The sequence below is a fragment of the Catharus ustulatus genome, chromosome 1 (genome assembly GCF_009819885.2).
Source record: "Catharus ustulatus isolate bCatUst1 chromosome 1, bCatUst1.pri.v2, whole genome shotgun sequence".
NCBI lineage: Eukaryota > Metazoa > Chordata > Aves > Passeriformes > Turdidae > Catharus > Catharus ustulatus.
This window is the reverse complement of record NC_046221.1, coordinates 162,980,299-163,000,587: the sequence shown is the minus strand read 5'-3', so window position 1 is coordinate 163,000,587 and position 20,289 is coordinate 162,980,299.

Sequence of the window (20,289 nt, the reverse complement as noted above, 5' to 3'; positions counted from 1 at the left end):
GAATTCTGCTGTGTTTTCTGCCCCTGGGCTCAGACCCACACGGCTCATTGCATGTGATTTGTCAAAAAACAGCTGGATGGCCCTGGGATGAAGAAAATTCCAGGTGTATCCCCAATTAACTGTGTCTTCAGCACCTCTGACAGCTCCTCCTGACCCTGCGGGATGTATCCAACAAGCTCCATCCAGCCAAGGGACCCTGGTGGGTGACAAGGAGGGAACAAGTCACCCACGTTTTTCCATCCAGCATCCAAGGGGGCTGAGGATGTGGCTGGAGGTCATGGCTGATCCTGGTGCTGATGCCATAGAGCTGTGAATTCCCATCCTGGTGCCGCCGTTCCTCCCTGTGAGGCTCATTCCCTTCCGGAAGCGGGACCGGCCGGCGCAGCCGAGCGCCAGAGCTGTCGAGAGATGAAATCAGAGCTGGCTCAGCTTGGGTTGCAGGGACGGATTTCTGTTGCCATTAATAATTCAGGGATCCCCTGGGGGTGGGAAGATGACATCATATCCCACCCTTTTCCCATTGCCACCCTGACTTTCCCTTCCCTCTTTCCCATCATTCCTCTACATCCAAAGAGTTGGGGCCACCTTGGCACCATGTTGTGTTACCCCAAAGGCCTAGAAATCTCCTAGAAATAAAATTCCCAATCCTTGTTTGCCAGAGGTTTGGTCTGCTTCAGCCACCCAGGGAAGGAAAATAAATCCTGGGAATCATTTTCTGCCTCCAGCCTTTCCCTGTGGAGTTTGGTCATTCCAGGAGTGTTTTACTGAATCACTGAGAGCAGTTTGGTGTTGCCTCTTTTTGGGAAGGATTGTAGGGAAAAAAATCCAAGTAGAAAAATTCCGAGTAGAAGAAAGGCCTGAGTTTCACAGTGAATTGGCAAGGAAGAATTCTGCAGTGTGGAATAGTGCTGGAACTTTTTCTTGCTGGTTCATGATGGGAATACAGATTGTGGCTGTGGTTGTGGAGACGGAGATTGTCACTGTGAGGGTGACACTTGTCACCACTGAAGGAATCCTTTCCTTCAGGTCCTCCTTTCAGCCATCTGTGCAACCAAACCTGAGGAAATACAGCTTTTTTTTTTTTTTTTTTTTTTTTTTTTTTTTTTGTGAGCATCCCCACATGGCCCCTCTTCCACAGTGAAATTCATGACCTTTGGTGTCCAAGTCCACCCTTGTGGTGGTATTGGCAGTATTGGAGGGAGACAGGGGTTGGAAAATATCTTGGAAGGATCCAGAGAAACCAATAGATCATGGTATCATTGAATGGGTTGGGTTGGAAGGGACTTTAAGAATGACATAATTCCAACTCTCTCCATGAACAGGGAACCTACCACTAGACCAGTAGCCCTCTCCAGCCTGGATTTGGAAACCTCTTTAGATCTCTAAATATTTTCAGGATACTTTGCCAGGATTGTGTGAGAAACACAAGGAAGGAATAACAGCTTTCCCGGGAGGAGGCAAAAAGTCCTCCTCTCTGTGGCTTGTGGAACCCTTCCGGCACTTTTTGGGACACTCAGATCCCCCAAGTTTACTTTTTTTTTTTTTTTTTTCCCCTCTGTGCAAAGTGCGTTTTTTTCATGTGGAATCATTCCTAAGGAGCTTTGGGGTCAAGCTGGGTCAGTTCAGTTCCACCATAACCACCGAAGAAATTTTCATTGTGGCCAGGGGTATGGCAGTGCTTAAGGCATCGTGTCACTTACTTAGAAATTCCCAATAACTGGATTTTCCCCAGGAGATGGGCATGAAGGATGGATTTGAGCCAGCTCCACCATGGGTTTGGAGTGTGCTCATCCCCACGTGCCCAAATCATCCATGGTTGAAGGGTGATGGGGACTTCCGTTGCTGCAATGTCTCCATTTGTGTCTTAAATACATGGATAAGGAATTTCTCTGGATTTGCAAAAAGGTTTGGAGCTCCCAATAAACACGTTCATCCCTTCCTTCCCTGAATTCCTTTCTTTGAATCTTTATTAAGGGAGAAAGGGCTTTTCTGGACCTCTGCCATGAAATATCTCTACCCCTCTTTCAGCACAGCCCAGAGGAATTCCCTGCAGACTCCAAACTGGCTGAACATCCCTAATCTCCTCTTATCCCGTGTTATTCCTCTCCTGAGTGTCTGCTGGTTTGGAATAAGGCCCTGCATAGTTCATTTTTCCTGTTTAATTTCTTGACCTCCTCTTTTTCCTCAAGGATTCCGAGTGTTAACACAAAGAAACTCTGGCTGAGCTGTCTGATTTATCCATCTCCTCACCTTGACTTTATTTCCTGGTCACAATTCCAAGTGCTAATGTTACATTCCTGGTTTAAGTGTCTGATTTATCCACCCTCACCTCCCCCATTACTTCACGGTACAGGTTTGAAATGTTAATTTTAATAATAAAAGTTTAACGCCTCCGGTGCTTTCCGTGCTAACACGGGGACATTATTTCCTAGGACGAGGGTTTTAAAAGCTAATGTCCTAATGCTGCTTTAATTGTGGGATTTATTCCTGCTAAGGCAGCTCCTGGAAGCATGCGGGGGCAGGAGGAAATCCGTGGCTGGTGGTAATGTCTCCCGTGGTGTTTGGTGGGAAGAGCAGATTCCTGAACCCAAGTTGGAGAAGGGAAAGTGCTGATTTTCTCAAGGAGGTATCCAAGGCTTCAAAAAGGGTGAGGATGCATTTAATACAAGAGTGGTCTTATGGGGGAAAAGAGAATAATGGGATTATGGGATCATTTAGGTTGGAAAAGCCCTCTAAAATCATTGAGTCCAACTGTTAACCAGCACTGTCAAGGCCACCACTAAACCGTGTCCACAAGTGCCACCTTTATGTCTTTTAAATCCCTCCAGGCATAGTGACTCCAGTACTGCTCTGAGCAGCTGTGTCAAGGCTGGACAACACTTCCCATGCATGAAGGAATTTTCCTGATATCCAATGTAAACCCTCACTGATGAAACTTGAGGCTGTCTCCTCTTGTCCCACCCTTTTTTGCTGGGAACAGAGCCCAAACCCCTCCTGTCAGGAGAGCCAAAAGGTCCCCCTGAGCCTCCTTTTCTCCAGCTGAACCCTCCCAGCTCCCTCATCCATTCCTGTCTCTCCAGACCTTTCCCTGACTCTGTTCCCTTCCCTGAACACATTCCAGCCCCTCAATGTCATTCTTGTTGTGAGGAGCCAAAACTGATCCCAGAATTCGAGGTGTCAGTGAAGCCCTGATGTTGCAGATCCAACTTCTTGTGAGTCTCTCTTGATCTCTTCCAACCTCTTCCAGGAGAATGCAGCTCCAAGAACCTGGCAAAGCTCCAAGGCCAAACTGGAGCAGGGATGTAGTTTAGGATGTGGGAAGGCAGCCCATCCCAGCTGGAAATATGGAAAACACTTGGGAACTGGAGGGTCTTTCCCAAATCTGCCACTGTCAGGTTTGTGGGATGGAGGAAGGGTCTGGTCTCCATGGGCAGCACCATGGCAAAGGTGGGACCAGCACAGTCATGTCTGGTCTCTCTGTGTCATAGCTGGGATGAGTGGAACCAAAATTCCTGGATGTTCTGCACCACCTGAACACCAAGAAAGGAAATCTGAGGCCAAGGAGAAACTCCACATCCAGTGGCTGTTGAGTTGTGCATCAACATCCAACTTTCTGGACTGACAACCCTGCTGCAGAACGGGATAAAGGTTAGGGTTAGGTTAGATGGGATGTGGTCACACCTCCAAGACTGGAAAAACTCAGGAAGCCTTTGGCTCTCAGGCACATGTTGGGATTTTTTGGGTGTCCTGTGCAGGGCCAGGCACTTCTTGGACTCAGATCCTTCCAGCTCATGAAATATGTGGTTCAAGGCAGAGCTGGGGCAAAGCATGGAGTCGCTGGGCTGGGGATTGGGATCAGCTCTGGAGGTGTTGGTTGGTGACAACGAGACTCGTTCACCTTTAGTGGCTTGACCCAACGATCTTCTCCGGAATTGCTGCCGAGGATGATTGGATTGCTCTGACAGGAACTGGGAAGTTGCTGATGCAGGGAACAAAGGTCCTAAAGCTGCAGTGGCAGCAAAACGCCATCCTGATGTGTCACAGGGACAGCCCTGGCGGCAAGGAGAGCTCCTGCCTCCCCATTGTCACCCAGGCTGGGGATCAGGCTGAGGACGACTTTCCTGTGCCTCCAAATCCAGACTGGATTTTAATTCCATCAAGGAGAACTCAGTCTTGCCTGGGAGGAGGGATGAACTTGTATACCTGTGGTGTTTTTGAGAATCCAACTTGCCCTGACACAGTCATGGGAGAAGGTGTGGCGTCCACTTTTCCACTCTTTTCCTGCTCATAGGATCCTGGGGACAACACTGAGCCACCTGGATGTGACCTGAGCGTGTCACCTGCTTCAAAGACCTTACCTGGCCTCATTTATTTGCTGTGGTGGGAACAGAAAGAGGCCACAGAAGGGGGGTGACAGGAGTGCAGGTGTCTGAGCACCTGCAGATGTGACACCACAAAAAAGGGGCTGTGCCCATTTCTCAGGTGGCACAGCTGGACCCCATACCTGAGCCCCCACCTGAGCACCAATAAATTAATTAATGAAAATTAAGCCTGAGCTCTTTGCCTTCCTGTGACCTCTGCGTGTTTGCTGTCAGCTTTCCTATGGATCCGATTTCCCTTTTTCTTTGTTTTCCCCTGGATTAAGAAATTCTCCCATTACAGAAGTCACTTAATGTGGAGGGAAAGAAAGTGAAAATTCAATTGAATAAACAGCGAAGGCACTCTTTTTTTTTTTGCTATCTGTAAAAAAAGGAAGAGCCCAAGCAGCAGAAATTAATGTTCAATTGAATAAATACCAATAACACTCCTTCTTTTTGGCTCCTCCAGCTTATGGTGCAAAGATAGTGAAAATTCAATTGGATTTTAATAACAACGTGCCCCATTCCCAAAAATACAACCAAAAGGTGAGAAAGGGACCCTGACTTAAAATCAATGATAGAAAAGATAGGAGACATCATCAAAATTATATTAGCCTTAATAGTCAATCAATTAATGAAATCTCCCAGTTATTTAAAAAAATAAAAGCCTATGGAGGGGTGTTTTTTTTGCTTTCCTGATGAAGTTTTCCAGCGGCATCTGAAAGCTTTTTGTCCCACCTTCCTTGCCCACCATTAGGCGCCGTTTATCGAAGTGACAGTTCCTTTATCTGGGAAGCAGGGGGGGAAAGGAAGAGTGCTGAGGCCACTGGGAATGAAATGTTGCCGAGATATGAATTTTGATAGGTCGTCAATACCCTCTGTCCCTTCCAATTAAAAAAGAGCAGCGGCCACCAAGGGCAGATGGGCAACATTTCAGAGCCCATAAAATCAAACTGGGGGATAGAGGAGAGGTCCAGCTGGACTTGAGTCACCTCTCCCTCTTTTCCTTCTGGAGTGGGGTGGTTCTCTTAACGCTTTGCCTGCTGGATTGCCCTTTCTCTGGCTCGATGTTCACCACTGAAAACTCCTTGGATGCGGTTTTGGGCATAGATGGACCTGTCCCTGAGGTCTCCATGTGACACCAACATGTCCACGGGGGGACAATCAACGTGGTTGGCACCTGTCCTTGTCTGAATCCAAAGCTCTTTGCCAGGAGAGCAAAGTGGGAATAGTGGGATTGTTTAGGTTGGAAAAGCCCTCCAAGGTCACAGAGTACAGCCCTCCCCCAGCACTGCCAAGGCCACCACCAAACATTGTCCCCAACTGTCACATCCACACAGCTTTTTAATATCTGCAGTGGTGGTGACTGCAGTACTGCTCTGGGCAGGCTGTTCCTGTGCTTAACCAGTGAAGGAATTTTTCCAATATCCAACCTAAACTTCCTGTGGTGAAACTTGAGGCCATTCCCTCTCATCCTGTCCCTTGTTCCCTGGGAGCAGAGCCCCACTCCCACCTGGATCCATCCTCCTGTCACGGAGTTGTGAAGGGTCAGAAGGTCCCCCCTGAACTCTTTTTCTCGAGGCTGAGCCCCCTGAACTCCCTCAGCTGCTCCTGGTGCTCCAGACCCTTCCTCAGGTCCATTCCCTTCCCTGGACACGCTCCACCTCCTCAATATTTATTGTGAGACACCCACAAGTGACCCCAGGACTGGACGTGCCCCAGCAGCACCAGCAGAGAGGGACAATCACTGCTCTGGTCCTGTGGCCCCCTTGGCCACTTTTCAAGCTGGTGGGGTCATCCAGCAATGGGTCAAACAAATGGCCAGAGGTTGTGTGACCGTGCGGATGCCACCTTGTCCCTCCCAGCCCTCTGGATGCACCCTCTCCTTGGGCTGCTCCTCACCCCCTCCTCTCCCAGGAGAAACTCAATCTGGCCTCCTCAGTGTCACCTGAAAGCGGGGATCTGCTTTCAGCCCCGTCCCTCTTCCCGACGGCGGCGCGGACTAAGTGGCTCCGTCGCCCCGCAGAAAAACCTCAGCAGGATTCCTGGCTCCAAGGGAGATGCACCCAGACAAGCACCTGGATAACCAGGGTTAACTCTTTGGGATCCTCCCTGCCAGGTCCTGTTCCCAGAGGAAAGTCTGTCAGGGAGCTGAGGTGAAATCAGTTGAAAGAATGATGAAAAGTGGTAGGGAAATCTCCATGGATCAGAATATTCCAGCCTTAGGGACAAAGGAGAGGGAAGGAGACCTCAGAAACAAAGATGGAGGCCTGAGAGAGTTTCATGGAGTGAGAACAACAAGAAAATTCAATTTTAGTAGAAGACATTCAAGGTAAGGAGGTGAAGGAATTGTCTCTCATTTAGTTCCAGAGCAGAATGACTGTCTCCAGCTGTTCCAAGAAAGATCTTGTGAAGTTGAGAAATTCCTCATTCATGGATTCTTGAGGATTTCTTCTTTTCTTGGACCAGAATGAGCATTGCATGCCTTCATTCAAGTGTGGGTTGACCAGGGAATCCAAAGCAAGATTTGAACCCATCTTGCAGGTGAGACAGGAGCCTCAGACAGGATCCACTTCAAAATGGGATGCAAATGGAATGGATTAATCTTTGCAAAGTCACAAATCGGCTCACCTGGATGTCTGCAGGGACTGAAGTGTCCCTGCCACCCCTCCATGCCATGCCCAGGGTCCCTGTCACACAGGTCTACCACCCTTTGGAATCTGAATTCCTGATACCAAGGAGCAAAACAAGAGGTCTGAATTCCAGGAGATCATCAAATACAATAATGGAGTGGAATCATTCGGGTTGGGAAAGATCTCCAAGGTCATCAAGTCCAACCTGTGACTGATCCCCACCTTGTCACCAGCCCAGAGCACTGAGTGCCCCCTCCACTCCTTCCTTGGACACCCCCAGGGATGGGAATCCAAACCTCCCTGAGCCCATTCCAATCCTTAGCCACCCTTTCCATGAAGAAATTCCTCCTGGTGTCCAACCTGAACCCCTCCCAGCACAACCTGAGGCTGTTTCCTCTCATCCTGTCCCTGTACCCTGGGAGCAGAACCTGATCCCCACCTGGCTCCCATCTCCTGTCAGGGAGTTGTGGAAAGCCAGAAGGTTCCCTTGAGCTTCCTTTTCTCCAGGCTGAGCTCCCACAGCTCCTTCAGCCACTCCTGATGCTCCAGCCCCTTTTCCAACTCTGTTCCCTTCTCTGGACATGCTCCAGCCCCTCAGTGTCATTCTTGTCATGAGGAGACCAAAACTGATCCCAGAATTTGGGGTTCTTCAGCAGTGCCAGCACTGGGGGATGATCCCTTCCCTGGTCCTCCTGGCCATGCTATTTTTGGCACAAAAATGACAGAGAAATGACATGATTATCCCAAGGAATTTAATTCAGACGTATGGAATTCAATCTCCATATCCACCCAATCCTGGGGAAGAGTAAAGAGCTGTCACTCACATCTTGTCAGTGACAATCTGGACAAGCTGTCAAGATCCATTGAAGACCCTTCACTGTCACTTCAGCTGCTCTGAGGATTTGAGGTGGCTTCTAATCTTGGTGGTCCAAACTCCTCCGAGACCCCCTCCAGTATCCAAATTAAGGTTTCTGGTGTTGCCAAAATATGGTGGATGTGGCTGGAAATTCCAGGGAGGGCACACTTGGGGTGGGTGGATCTGGAGCAATTGGGTTTGGTGGGAAGTTTCATTACAGTTCCAGTTTGAGGGAGAACATGAGGTGGTGACAGCAGGAATGGACATCTAGGAGTGCTCATCTTAGGTGTCCAGGTGATCTGAAATATCCCAAAAATTCCTGTCTGCTAAACTGGCCTTTTTCAGTGATGTGCTGGTTTCCAACAACTGGATTTCCAGCTGGATACTGCAATCCAGGGTGCAGAGCACAGGTGGAGCCTGTGCTAGGATTCACCCTAAAACAGGGAATGGGGTGTGATGAGGTTTGGGAGATTCAAGAATCCCTATATCCCAGAGATTAGGAATAAATGAGGGTCCCAGATGGATTCTGGAAGGGGAAAATCAATCCCAAAGCAGCAAGAAATTGTTGACTCAGCACAGCAGGAAGATTTTTTTCCATGGAGGATTTGTTTTGGTCATGGAATTATACTGTTGTGTTTATTCCTGGATATTTTTAGCCAGAATGTGCTGCAGGTGTGGGGTTAAGAAAGCTCAGGATGCTGCAGTGCTCATCCTGCAGCTTTTCCCAACCCAAATACTCCAAGGATAGGAAGGAAAACAAAGATGTGCCTTGGCTTTGGGCCTGAAAATGAAGGGAATTAACTTGGATGGGTTGGAGGCAAGGGTTGGCACAGGGAATTTTGTTAAGTAGTTAATGGACACAGAATTTGGTCAGCTCCATGGCACGGGCTCCTGCTAACTCAGGGATTTTAGGAACCCTGTGGGATGCAGGCTTGGGTAGGAGTGCTCTGGAAAGAGAAACCCTCTGGATGAGCACAGGGATGGGTGTGGGGAAAACCTGGCTGCGGGAGGGAGCAGAGTCCCCTCGCTGGGAATTCTGTCTTGCTCATGGCAGCATCCCTGCTCCACAGACTTCTCACTCCTGCAGCATCCTTGGCTGGCATCCCTTTTCCCTTAGCCTGGGAATGCTAATGAGGTCATGGCCCTTGGTGGGGAGCTGATAACAAGCATGAAATTCCTTGGATCCCGACTCAGCAGAGCTTGGTGTCACTGGGAGAGCGGCACAGTTCAAGGAAAACCCCGTTTGTGGCCAAGATTTTTAAGGATTCCCCCATCCTGCTTTGCCCTCCCTCCTTATCTCTCTCTGCCCTGAAATTCCCAACATGGAACAGCCGGGGAATAACAAGTTAACCTTCCAGGTTTGGTCTCCCAGGCTCTGCTGGAGGCTAAGTGAGGTTAACAACCAAACATGCTGGGAATTATTGAGGGAAGAGACCTGGGAAAAAGCTCCGTCCCTGATGTGATGGTGATAAACGATTGGAGCTGGGATATCTGATTCCTTCTCTCCGGTGGTCCCTGCAGGAGCAGCTTCCAGGCGAGCGTGTCGGGCCGTTCATTACAGAAAAACGGCAAAGATTATCCCTAATATCTGGAAGATTAGTTGGATAAATACACGCTGGGATATGCGGGGCTGCTGGGAAACCCTCCGGCTTCATTGACTGAGTTTATCCAATTTGCATCCACCGGCATTCCCGAGGCTGCTTGGATCTGTTGGTAAACACAGCAGGGATGCGCTTAAGGCACATCCTCAGGATTCCTTTTGGGATTGGGAAATGTTATTTAGGAGCAGAAATGTTAAGTCGTTTTCTAAATGATTCCCAGAAAATTCTGAGGGAGACTGGGAGTGACACATATGAGTTGTGGGAATCCTGGAATCATAAAACATCCTGGATGGAAGGGATCCACAAGGATCAGCAAGTCCCACCCCAAATCCTGCACAGGGCACCCCAAAAAATCCCACCTGGTGCCTAGGAGTGTTTTCCAAACATTCCTTGAGCTCTGGGAGCCTTGGGGCTGTGATGATTCCCTGGGGACCCAGTTCCTGTGCCCAGCCTCTGGAGAAAGAAATTTTTCCTGATACCCAACTTAATTCTCCCCTGACACAGCTCCAGTTGCTTCCTCAAAGTTATCCAGGATGGTTGTTCATGGAAATCCTCACCTGGATAACTTTTAGATGCTTGAAAATACTGGATGCTTTAAAAAAAACAAGCCCCCCACCCAAAAAAAACCCAAAAAACCCCAAAAAACCAACAAAACCAAAGGCTTCTTTCTTAACCTGAAAACTCCCCCTCTTTTTTTTTTTTTTTTTTTGTTGGTTTTTTTTTGTTTTTTTTTTTTTTGTTTTGTTTCCCAAGTACAAAAAAATTCATCGAAGCTGCCCCTATTTGAGGAGAGGAGGCACTGGAGCAGAGATTTCCAGGGGTCCCACCAATCCAAATCCATCCAGAGAATCTGAGCAGGAAGTTTTGCTGCAGAGCACCTTTGGGAAAGATAGGAATTCCCAGCCCTGAGTGTCAAAAGTTGTTTTTTTCCTGTTTAAAAAGCAGCAGCAGAAACAATGTGAAATCCTGATGTTTTATTGGATTGACCCAAATGTCACCTCTGGGTTCTCTTCCCTTAAACTTGAAAGCTAAAGTCACATTTTAAATCCAAATCAGAAGAAAAAAATCCAAAGGATGCTGGAAAAGAACCAGAGCTTTGAGCCACTGTTTTGCTGTGCAAGGAGAAACCTGGAAAAGTCCAACCTTTGCTCTGTCCTTTATCTTGGATTGCTGTGGGAAAGGAGGGGAGCACACCCACCTTGGTCTGAGCTCACCTGGATTTGGGATGTGATGCCCAGCACCGAGCAAACCAAGATATTTTGTCTCCTCTTCATCCCCTTCATCCCAAAAGAATGTCCTTGGGAGAAGGGGACATTGCTGTGGTCATTGTGAGCTGTTAAATAACGGGATTGGCTTTTAAAATTATCATTTTAAAGGTCTCTTCTCCCTGTTTTTTTTTTTTTGTTTTTGTTTTTTTTTTTAAATTTTTTGGCTCTTCCTGCCTGATCTCCTTGGTAGTGGAGCACTGGGATGGTGGGAAAACCCCATTCCAGGAGAACAGCAGGAATCTGGGATGACCCCACATCCATGTGGAGCTCAAGGCAGTGACTCTGTTATCATTTGACCCTTCTGGGAGATGATGAAGTATCCTAAAAATCCAGGAGAAACCATGGAAAGAGGAATTTTTTCCCCACCCACCCTGTCTTTGAACCCATCTTCCCCAGGACATTTAAATATCCCAAAATTACTGCAACACATCGATGGATTTCTACCAAATCCAGGAAAAGTGGTGGGAATTGCAGGGAAGGGAATGATTTTTCTTCCAAGTTTGAAAAAATAAAAAAAAGAGGGATTTGGGACAGAAAGAGAATCCAAGGGCACTCAGAGGGCATTCGGAGACATCCCAGGTGCAGGAAGGATCCGGTGGCCTCCAGGGAATCAAAATTGCTCCTGTGCAGGCACAAAAAACATCCAGGAAAATAAAATAAATTCAGGAAAACAAAACAAATCCACCTTTCCACAGCAGCAATTTCCACTGGAACAGGCAGGGTTGGAGTTAACAGGAAGGAAAAAGCCAAAAAGAAGGAAAAAACTGAAAAGATGGAAAAAACTCAGGAATACTAATGTGAAATAAGGCAGCTTTTGACCTTTTTTTTTGCCCCTATTCATCCTCCTTTTTTTTTGTTTCTCCTCCCATGGAATAAACAGGGATGGCTGGAAAACAAAGGGTTGGGGAATTTATTTATTTATTTCCTCATTAATTTATTTATTTCTCCACCTCTGCATTCAGCTGGAGGTGGGAACGCTCCGTGTCTGTGCCTGTGTGGGATGGAATCCAGGCCAGGCAGGCGGAATTCAGCCGCCCTCAGCAGGAAAGAGGAGCGGGAGCAGTGGGATTGAAAGGAGCCAGAGATGGGGAAGGAAAGGACGCGCGGAATCGCGCGCTCCGAGTGCTGCCTCCAATTCCCACTGAGGAATTCCCTGGGAATATTTTGCGGCTGGGAAGATGCATCTTAGCCCCAACTTCGTGTTATTTGCAGCTGTGCCTTTGGGATAATCCCACAAAATGCTGGTCAACACTTTTTGGAGAGTGGAATTTTCTATAGGAAAACATCTCCTTGTCCAAAAGAAAGAAAATATATATATTAAAAAATTGAGGATCAGGCTGACTGTGGTATTTTTTAACGGGGTTTTGGTTTTGGAATTGAAAATACTGGAATACCGTAGCCTCAGGGAGCTCCAAATTCCCTGGATCCATCCTGCCTTGGGATGAGATTTTTCAAAAATTGCAAAATGAAAATCCAGACTGAAGTCAGGTTGTTTGATATTTGATGATTTTTAATCTTTTTCCCCTAGAGAAATCATAAAATCATGGAATGATTTGGGCTGGAAGGGGCTTTAAAGCTCATCTCTCTCCTACCAGGACCGTGGACAGCTCCCACCAGCCCAGGCTGATCCAACTCGGCCTTGGACACTTCCAGGGATGGGGAAGCCACAGCTTCTCTGGGAATTCCATTCCTGGGCCTCACTTCACTCACAGGGAAAAACTTTTCCCAATATCCCATCAAAATCTACCTTCCATCAGTTTTCAGCTTCAAACTCAGCTTTTGGAATCTTGGGATTTTCCCTCCTTCCCTGAGCTCCTGCCTCTGTTTTTTTTTTTACCTTCCCAGCCGGCAGGAAAAACAGCAAGATGAGACGGGAAATTTTGGAATTGCAGGGGTCTTCTTCAATTTTTACCCTAATATCATTCTTTTTTTCCAGGTGGATTGGGTGATCCCATGCTGGAACTGCCAGACTCATGCACAATTCCCTTCTTCTATTTATTTTTGTCTTCTGACCTTACCTCAGAGACTCAGAAATTCTCTTTTCCCAGCACAGTTTCCTTCCCTGCCTTTGGTTTTCCAACCCTGAATTTGGATGCATCCCTGGAATTTGCTTCCAGAAAATAAAGAGCAGCAGGGAAACTGAGGCTGGGTTGGGAACATCCCAGGAATCTCTGCAGCTGGGAGCACTCAGCATGGGCAGGGATCCTTGGTTTTGGCTCATCCATGGTTTTGGCTCATCTGGAATATCCCTGGAGATCTGTCCCAGCTCAATCTCTCACCCACGCCTTCCCATGGATACATTTTCCTCCTTAATTTTAGATTTGGGAGCTGTTCCTTTATTTTAAGCAGCTTTTTCTGCTGCTGCTCCTCAGTTGGATCTCAAGATTTTGCCTGGCTCTGATCTCTCCGTGCCCTAAATCCCTCTCAGGCACCTTTTCCTTCCCTGGAGCAAAACCTGGGAATATTTTGCAGTTGGCAAGAAGCATTTAACCCCAGTTCTGTGTTATTTGCAGCTGTGCCTTTGGGATAATCCCACAAAATGCTCGTCAACACATTTTGGAGAGCGAAATTTTCTACAGGAAAACAGCTCCTTGTCCAAAAAAAAAAAAAAAAAAAAAAAAAATGGGATCAGGCTAATTGTGGTATTTTTTAATGGGGTTTTGTTTTTGGGATTAACAATATTAGAATGAGTTGTTTCAAGTGTGTCACAGTAAAATATTTTGTGATTCCAGGGGAAAACTTACTGCTGCTGCTCTGACTGGTTTTTCCCGGTGTTCAGAGTTAAACCTTGAACTTGGCAATTTATTGGATTAGGAAGTTGAGATTCCTGCTATGTTTCATTGCTTGGGAGATGAAATATTTTGATTTGACTGAATTAAACCAGTGTAACATCAGATGAAAAATTGTCCAGGTGGATTTTGTTTGGAGGACAAATCCCAAATTTTTCCCTGCATTTTTGGTGTTGGACTTCCAACCCTATTTCCAGGTGCCAGGATTTTCAGGCAGAGGAAAATACAATTTTCCAGCAAAATGATGGGCTGCACACTTAGACAACAGCTCCAAAAATAATTCCAGGTTTCTGTGAGGGTTTTCCCACTTTTCTCTTAACAGGCCGTTTTTTTTAGGACTTTTTTCCCTATGTGCACTTAGGGACAGGAAAATAATCTTATGGAAATGTGATTAATGATCATTAAATGGGTTAATTGGGTAGAAATGCATCCCTACTCCTTGGGAATCTCAGCTGGATCTTGTAATTGCTATCCTGGAGATCTTGCACCCCAAAATTCCTGGGTGGAAGTAAAAAGACTTCACATTCCAGAAGGTTTGGAGTTGTCCTTCCTTGCAAAAAGAAATTAATCCTTTCATATTCCATCAGAGGGGATGTCAAGATTTGTATTTTTTTTTCCTAATATTATCTTAATTCCAGGAGTTTTCCCGAGGTTTGCTGGTTATTCCTGCTTGTGCTAAAGGAGAATATGGGAGGCACAGTCAGAAACCAGCCCAGAGCTCCATAAGAAAATAAAATCTCCCGGGATTCTGCACCTGAAAGAGCTGCAGCTGAAGGAAGGGAACACCTTCAGGATGTGTCCCTCTCTCTGTGCTCTTATCCCAATGTCCTCTGGAGCCAAACCCGCTGAGGGAATGGAAAATAAGAGCCAGACCCTGCCTCAATTCCCAAGAATCGATTGGCACTGGCATTATTTCCCTCCTTGGCAGAACAAATCCAATGACTCTTCTTGGGATTGTCACATAAAGTCCCCAAATGTGGGTGGGAGAAGGATCCTATGGATTTAATAAAATGAGCCCTGAAATTAAGATATTCTTTGAATGTTGATCCTAAAATCCTTTGGAAAATCTGGATCCAGTGGAATGTCAAACACCAGAACTACACTTTTTTGGGGGAGGGAAAACCGGGATTTATTCCTAAGGCAGGGACAATTTTATTATTTCAGTGCAGGGTGTGGAGCAGGATTTTTCCCACCTTCCTTCCTCAAAAATGAGGAAGAGACAAAGATTCAGGACAGATTTTCCTTTACCTGTGATGCTTGAGGTTAAAACCAGATTTTCATGTGCACGTCTATTATCCAGGGCATGGGGATGTGTGGAGAAAGAAAATCAGGATTTCTCTGCAGGAATTGTGTATTTTTATTAAAGACTTATTTTATCTCCCAAATTCCCTTCCTGTGACAGCAGAGTTTAAAGGGAAGTGTTCTCCTGGCAGTGAATCCCTGTTTCTATGAGTGTGACTTTGATGGAATCAAGGAGTGATTCCCAATTTCCAGCCGCGAAATATTTAAAAGCAGAGGAAAAAGCTGGATATCAGCATCCCATTCCCAAATATCCCTCCTGGACCGGTGGGAGACACCCAGCCACGCTGGGGAAAATCGGGAACGAATCCATCACTGTCAGCACTTCCCATTCCTATAAAGGGATCCGGCTCAGCCTCAGCCCAGCCCCCTCTCTCCGGCTCCCTCTCCCTCTGGATGTGCCTCTGGAATGCCGAGGGAGCCGGAATTTTAAATCACCTTTTCTATTAAATCCAGTTTATTGCATTCAGCGGCTCCAGATCTCTCCTCTCTCCTCCAAACCCCACATTATCCCTTTAAGATTCCAACTCCTTCCTAAGTTTTATTTAAGGATGGAGCCCGTGGAGCTTTTTCCAGGTGTTTTTTGGCCTCTTTTCCAGCCCTGCTTCCCTGTTGATGCGCTGATCAATTACTCATCAAATCTTAATGAGCGCTTTAACTCAACTGTGGCATCTTAATCAGAGCCTTTGACTGCCAAGTGTCAGCTCCATCGACTCGGGAGAGCTGGGACAAATGATCCCAATCGACTGGAAAGGGCTCTTCCCGGCTTGGGAAGAGCCTTTCCTGAGCCTCATCTGCCGTCTAGCGGCTGCACGGGAAGAGCACGAATGGAGAGGGAATTTTGGGGGGTGGGAAGGCTCTTGGAGAGGAGAGGGATGAGGGTGGGATGCGGGGTGGGATGCTCTCCCGCTTGGTTCCCGTTAGGAACGGATTTAGGGAGTGTTTTTGTGTGTGAGGGAGTGGAGGTTCCTGCCAGAATCCATAGGATGGGAAATCTGGACATGTGGGGTCTGTGGGATCCCAGGAAAAGGGGGGGATCTGGGAATAAGAACTGCCTGGGACTGGGAGCACAAGGCAGGGCTGGATATAAGGAAACAGGGAATTCGGGAATTCTCTGTGGATGCTCTCATCCCACAGCAGAGTCCAGCCTGCTCTGGGACAGTCCCCACAGGCCTTGTAAACCTTTCCTGGGATTTTTTTAGCCTGTTTTTTCTTTTTTTTCTTTTTTTCTTTTTTTCTTTTTTTCTCAGTAGCATCCATTGGAAAAGCTGCTTAAAGGAACAACAAAGAAAAAGCTGACACAGACCTGAGCCGGAGAGAGGGAGCAGGTCAGGATCGCTGGAATCCTCAGGGATGTTTGTATCCAAGCTTTTATCGTGTTCTAACGAGCCCTGCTCTCTCCAGACACCTCTCTACAAACCTGGGGACACTTTTCTGTGGACAGGGACAACCAGGCAGCAGATCCAGGTCATCCAAAGCTGCTGGGAGCATCCCCCATAACCGGGAAGCAGCAGGATGTGCTGGCTCCCTGCCTGACCCTCTCCCTTGGATATGAAATTAGCTGAGGGCAAAAAAAAAAGACTTTGGAGTCAGGTATTCCAGTCTGGAACGAGCAGGAGGGATGTCTGGGATTCCGGGGGATGTAATGCCTGGAAGAAGGATTTACTATTTTTTTTTTTAAGGCTGAGATGATCCCTGTGGGATGTTCTGGGGAGATCACAGGGTGAGGCAGCTGCTGCTTCAATCCAGAGGGGTTTATGAGATTGGGACAGCACCGTATGGACATCCCTGTGTCCTGTCTGGAGCCAGGAGAGCCCTGCAGGAGGCTTATTTTTGTTTATAGAGGTGTTCCTGACCCAGTTCCCGAACATTCCCCACTCCCTTTGCCTTCCCAAGCACCCAGGAGAGGATCGAGGATTGATGTTGTCCATAGGAATTTTCCTTTTCCACCCACCAGAGTCACCAAGCATCCCTAAGAAGGTGGAACAATTTTTTCCTCATTGGTTTCAGCCATCCCATGGGATTTTTCCTTGACTGAGGCTAGCAAGGATGTGGGATGGTGATATGGAAGGAGGAAAAAGAGGGAAATCCAGGATCCATTTTGGATGCAGGCAGGGAGTTGTAGGTGATGGGAATGATGTGAACTTGGGGCCCACCACCAGCACCAGGGTCTGAGCATTTCAGAGTCTGGGAATTTTCTCTGTGGAGCATCTCTAGAGCTCTAAGATCCATTTGAACAAAGAAAGGGAGATAGAAAGAGTTAAAACAATTCAAATGACCCAAAACCAAACACTTTCCACGGCCTTGTTGATCCACTCACCCACCAAAAAACTTTGGGAAAGGGAAATCAGGCAGAGGAGATCCTGCCTGGAGCTGACAGAAGGGAAACAAATCCCTCTGGATGCCCCGGGCTGGGGCTTTCTTGATTTAACAAGATTAAAGCAGTTCTGCTTTGCTGACTCAGATTCCAAACTCCGAAATCCAAAGAGCTCTAACTCCCGTTAAAATCAGTTTAAAGTGGATGAGGAAATGATGTCAAAGGGCCAAAGGCAACGTGGTCAATCCTGACACTAATCCAGGGCCTTACAACACCACTGATTTATGAGGGAGAATCCCAAAACCATGGAATGATTCAGGTTGGAAGGGACTTTCAAGACATTTCATTCCAACCCCCTGTCATGGGCAGGGACACCTCCCACTATTCCAGGCTGCTCCAAGCCCCATCCAGCCTGGCCTGGAACATTCCCAGGGATGGGGCAGCCACAGCTTCTCTGGGAAACCTGTGCCAGGGCCTCACCAACCAAGATTTCTTCCCAATATTCCATCTAACCCTTCCCTCTGGAAGTTTGAAACCAATTCCCCTTGTCTTATCCCTCCATCCCTTGCCCAAAGTCTCTCTCCATCTTCCTTGCAGGATCCCTTCAGGTCCTGGAAGGCCACAGTTAGGTCACCCCAAAGCTCTTCTTTTCCAGGTTGAACATTCCCAATTCTCCCAGCCTTTCCTCCCAGCTGCTGCTCCATCCCTCTGCTCATCTTGGTGCCTTCTCTGGATTTGTTCCATCAGCTCCACATCCTTCCTGTGCTGGACCCCAGAGCTGGATGCAAAATTCCAGGTGGAATCTGACCAGAGTGGAGAGAGTTCCAAAGGTGTCCTGAAGCTCTTTCAATGGAAAAAATTAAGGAAAGGAAAAATTAAAATTCTTTCCTAAGAATTTCCCAAGCTCCAGCTGTTCTTAGGGAATTTCCTGAGCCTGCTCTCACTCGTTTATGAAATAACATCCAGCAAATCTCTTTTCCAAGGATGTGCTCTGCCTTCTCTTAAAAATGAATCCACAAGATTCCCTGGGAATCAATCCTACAGCTTCATGATTTGGGATGTCAGGAGAATCCTCTTTGTGTTTATTGGTAGATTTTTAAAATTCTGATGATTTTTATAAATTTCGTGTTCCAGACCCAGTTGTTTAGTTGACCTAATTTGGAATAAGCACATTAAAATACAGAATGTCCAGACTCACGGTCAGGGAATAAAATAAAAATGAGCTCAATATTTATTTTCTTTGGGAGATGTCCTGTTTTTTTAGGTAGATTAATGATTTGGAAAACTCATTCATTGATTTGGGGATTGGTTGGACTGTCAGGACTCTTCATTGGGTTGATTGGAATCTTGGGAGGGTGTTATCTCAAAAAATCTCCCAGGGTCTCAAATCCTGGTTATCAGAGCAGGAGAAAGAGTGGGAAAACTGCTGGAAGCAAAGGCAGGTTGTATCAGGAATCCTAAGTGTAAAAGCATCCCCCTTCCCAGGTTTTATGGTGGAAAACCCAGGGAATGGCCATGATGGCATTTGGGATCTCCATGGCTGAAAGTTGCAGGAAGGGATATTCCAATTACACGAAGGAAAAAGGAAAACAATCAAAACCCCACAAGTCGTCAGGCAAAGGAAAAAGGACTCAGAGAGGGAACTGACCCCACTTCCATGGATTTCTTTTCATGCAATTTGTTTGGAATTGGAGAATCTTTACATTAGAGAATTTGTTTGGAATTAGAGAATCTTCCTACTGGAACCATTCTAGGATACATTTGTATTCATATCAGAAGATGTGGATTCAGGAGGGAAGTATCCAATTTTTTTTTTCTAGGGAAGCTCTGGATAGAAGCTCTGGAAGGAAGGTGGAGCCAGATGAGCACTGGGATCTGCTGACAGGGAACACGGGACAGGATGAGGGGACCTTGGATTTAGCTGCTCCAGGGGAGATTCAGATTGGACATCAGAAAGAATTCCTTTGTGGAAAAAATGATCAGACATTGGAAGGGGCTACTCAGAGAGATGTTGGAGTCCCCATCCCTGGAAATGTCCAAGGACTGCCTGGAGGTGGCATTCAGTGGTCTGGGTGACCAGTCACAAGCTGGACAAGGTCTTTTCCAACTGAAATGATTCTGGGATTTTGGGAAGCTCTTCCTGGCTCAGCTTGATGGAGATTGAAGTGACCAGAAGAAAGTTGGAGAAGAATATTGAGGCAAGAAAAATTCCACCTTGTGGAAGGACTTGAGTCCTCCTTGGTGGTTTGATATGGACACCCTTCCCCTGGGATGGGGTGAGGAAAGCAGGATAAAACAGGGAAGTGGTGGAAGGATCCATTCCTTGGAAGACCATTCCAAGCAGATCAGAGACTCAGCAATTCCCCTGCTGTAGACCCTGATCAAAATGGAATGAGAGGACACAAACCATGAGCAAAGGAAGACAAATTCCACACTGGTGCCCTGTCCCCTGACAGAATTCCAGCTCCCCTGATAAATGTAGTTATTCCCCTTATAAATGGGTCCCTTGGACCCGGCTTGTCCGGAGCCATTCTGGCAGATGGATGTCTCCCAGTCCCAGCCAAAGAGCTCATTTCCTTCTGCTATAGATCCTGGAGGCTCCTGGCAGCAGGGAAGGATAAGTGCACTCAGCAGGGTCCTGGGCTGGCTGGGGTGGAGGGCAGGCACTCAGGATGCTCCCTTGGGAAATCAGCAATGGATCTGGATGGAATCCAAGTGGTCAACGTGAAAATTCCCCAGGGATTGGACCTGCACTCTTCATCCAGCCTCATCCAAGGAGACCTCGTTGTTCACAGCCTACAGGACGAGGAAAGCAGGGCAGGAAAAATGGTGGGAGGTGACTGATTCCATAAGGGTCTGTGTGTCTGAGCTATCCCTGCCTCCATAAATCACGGAATCATGGAACCACTGAGGGTGGGAAAGATGTCCAAGATCTTCGAGTCCAACCTGTGACTGATCCCCGCCAAAGCACTGAGTGCCACATCCAGGCATTCCTTGGACATTTCCAGGGATGGGGACTCCACCACTTCTCTGGGCAGATCCTTCTAATGCCTGACCACCCTTTCCATGGAGAAATTCCAACCTGAACCTCCCCTGGCACAGATTCATTATCTCAATCTGTCCCTTGTTCCCTGGGAGCAGAGCCTGACCCTTACCTGGCTCCGCCCT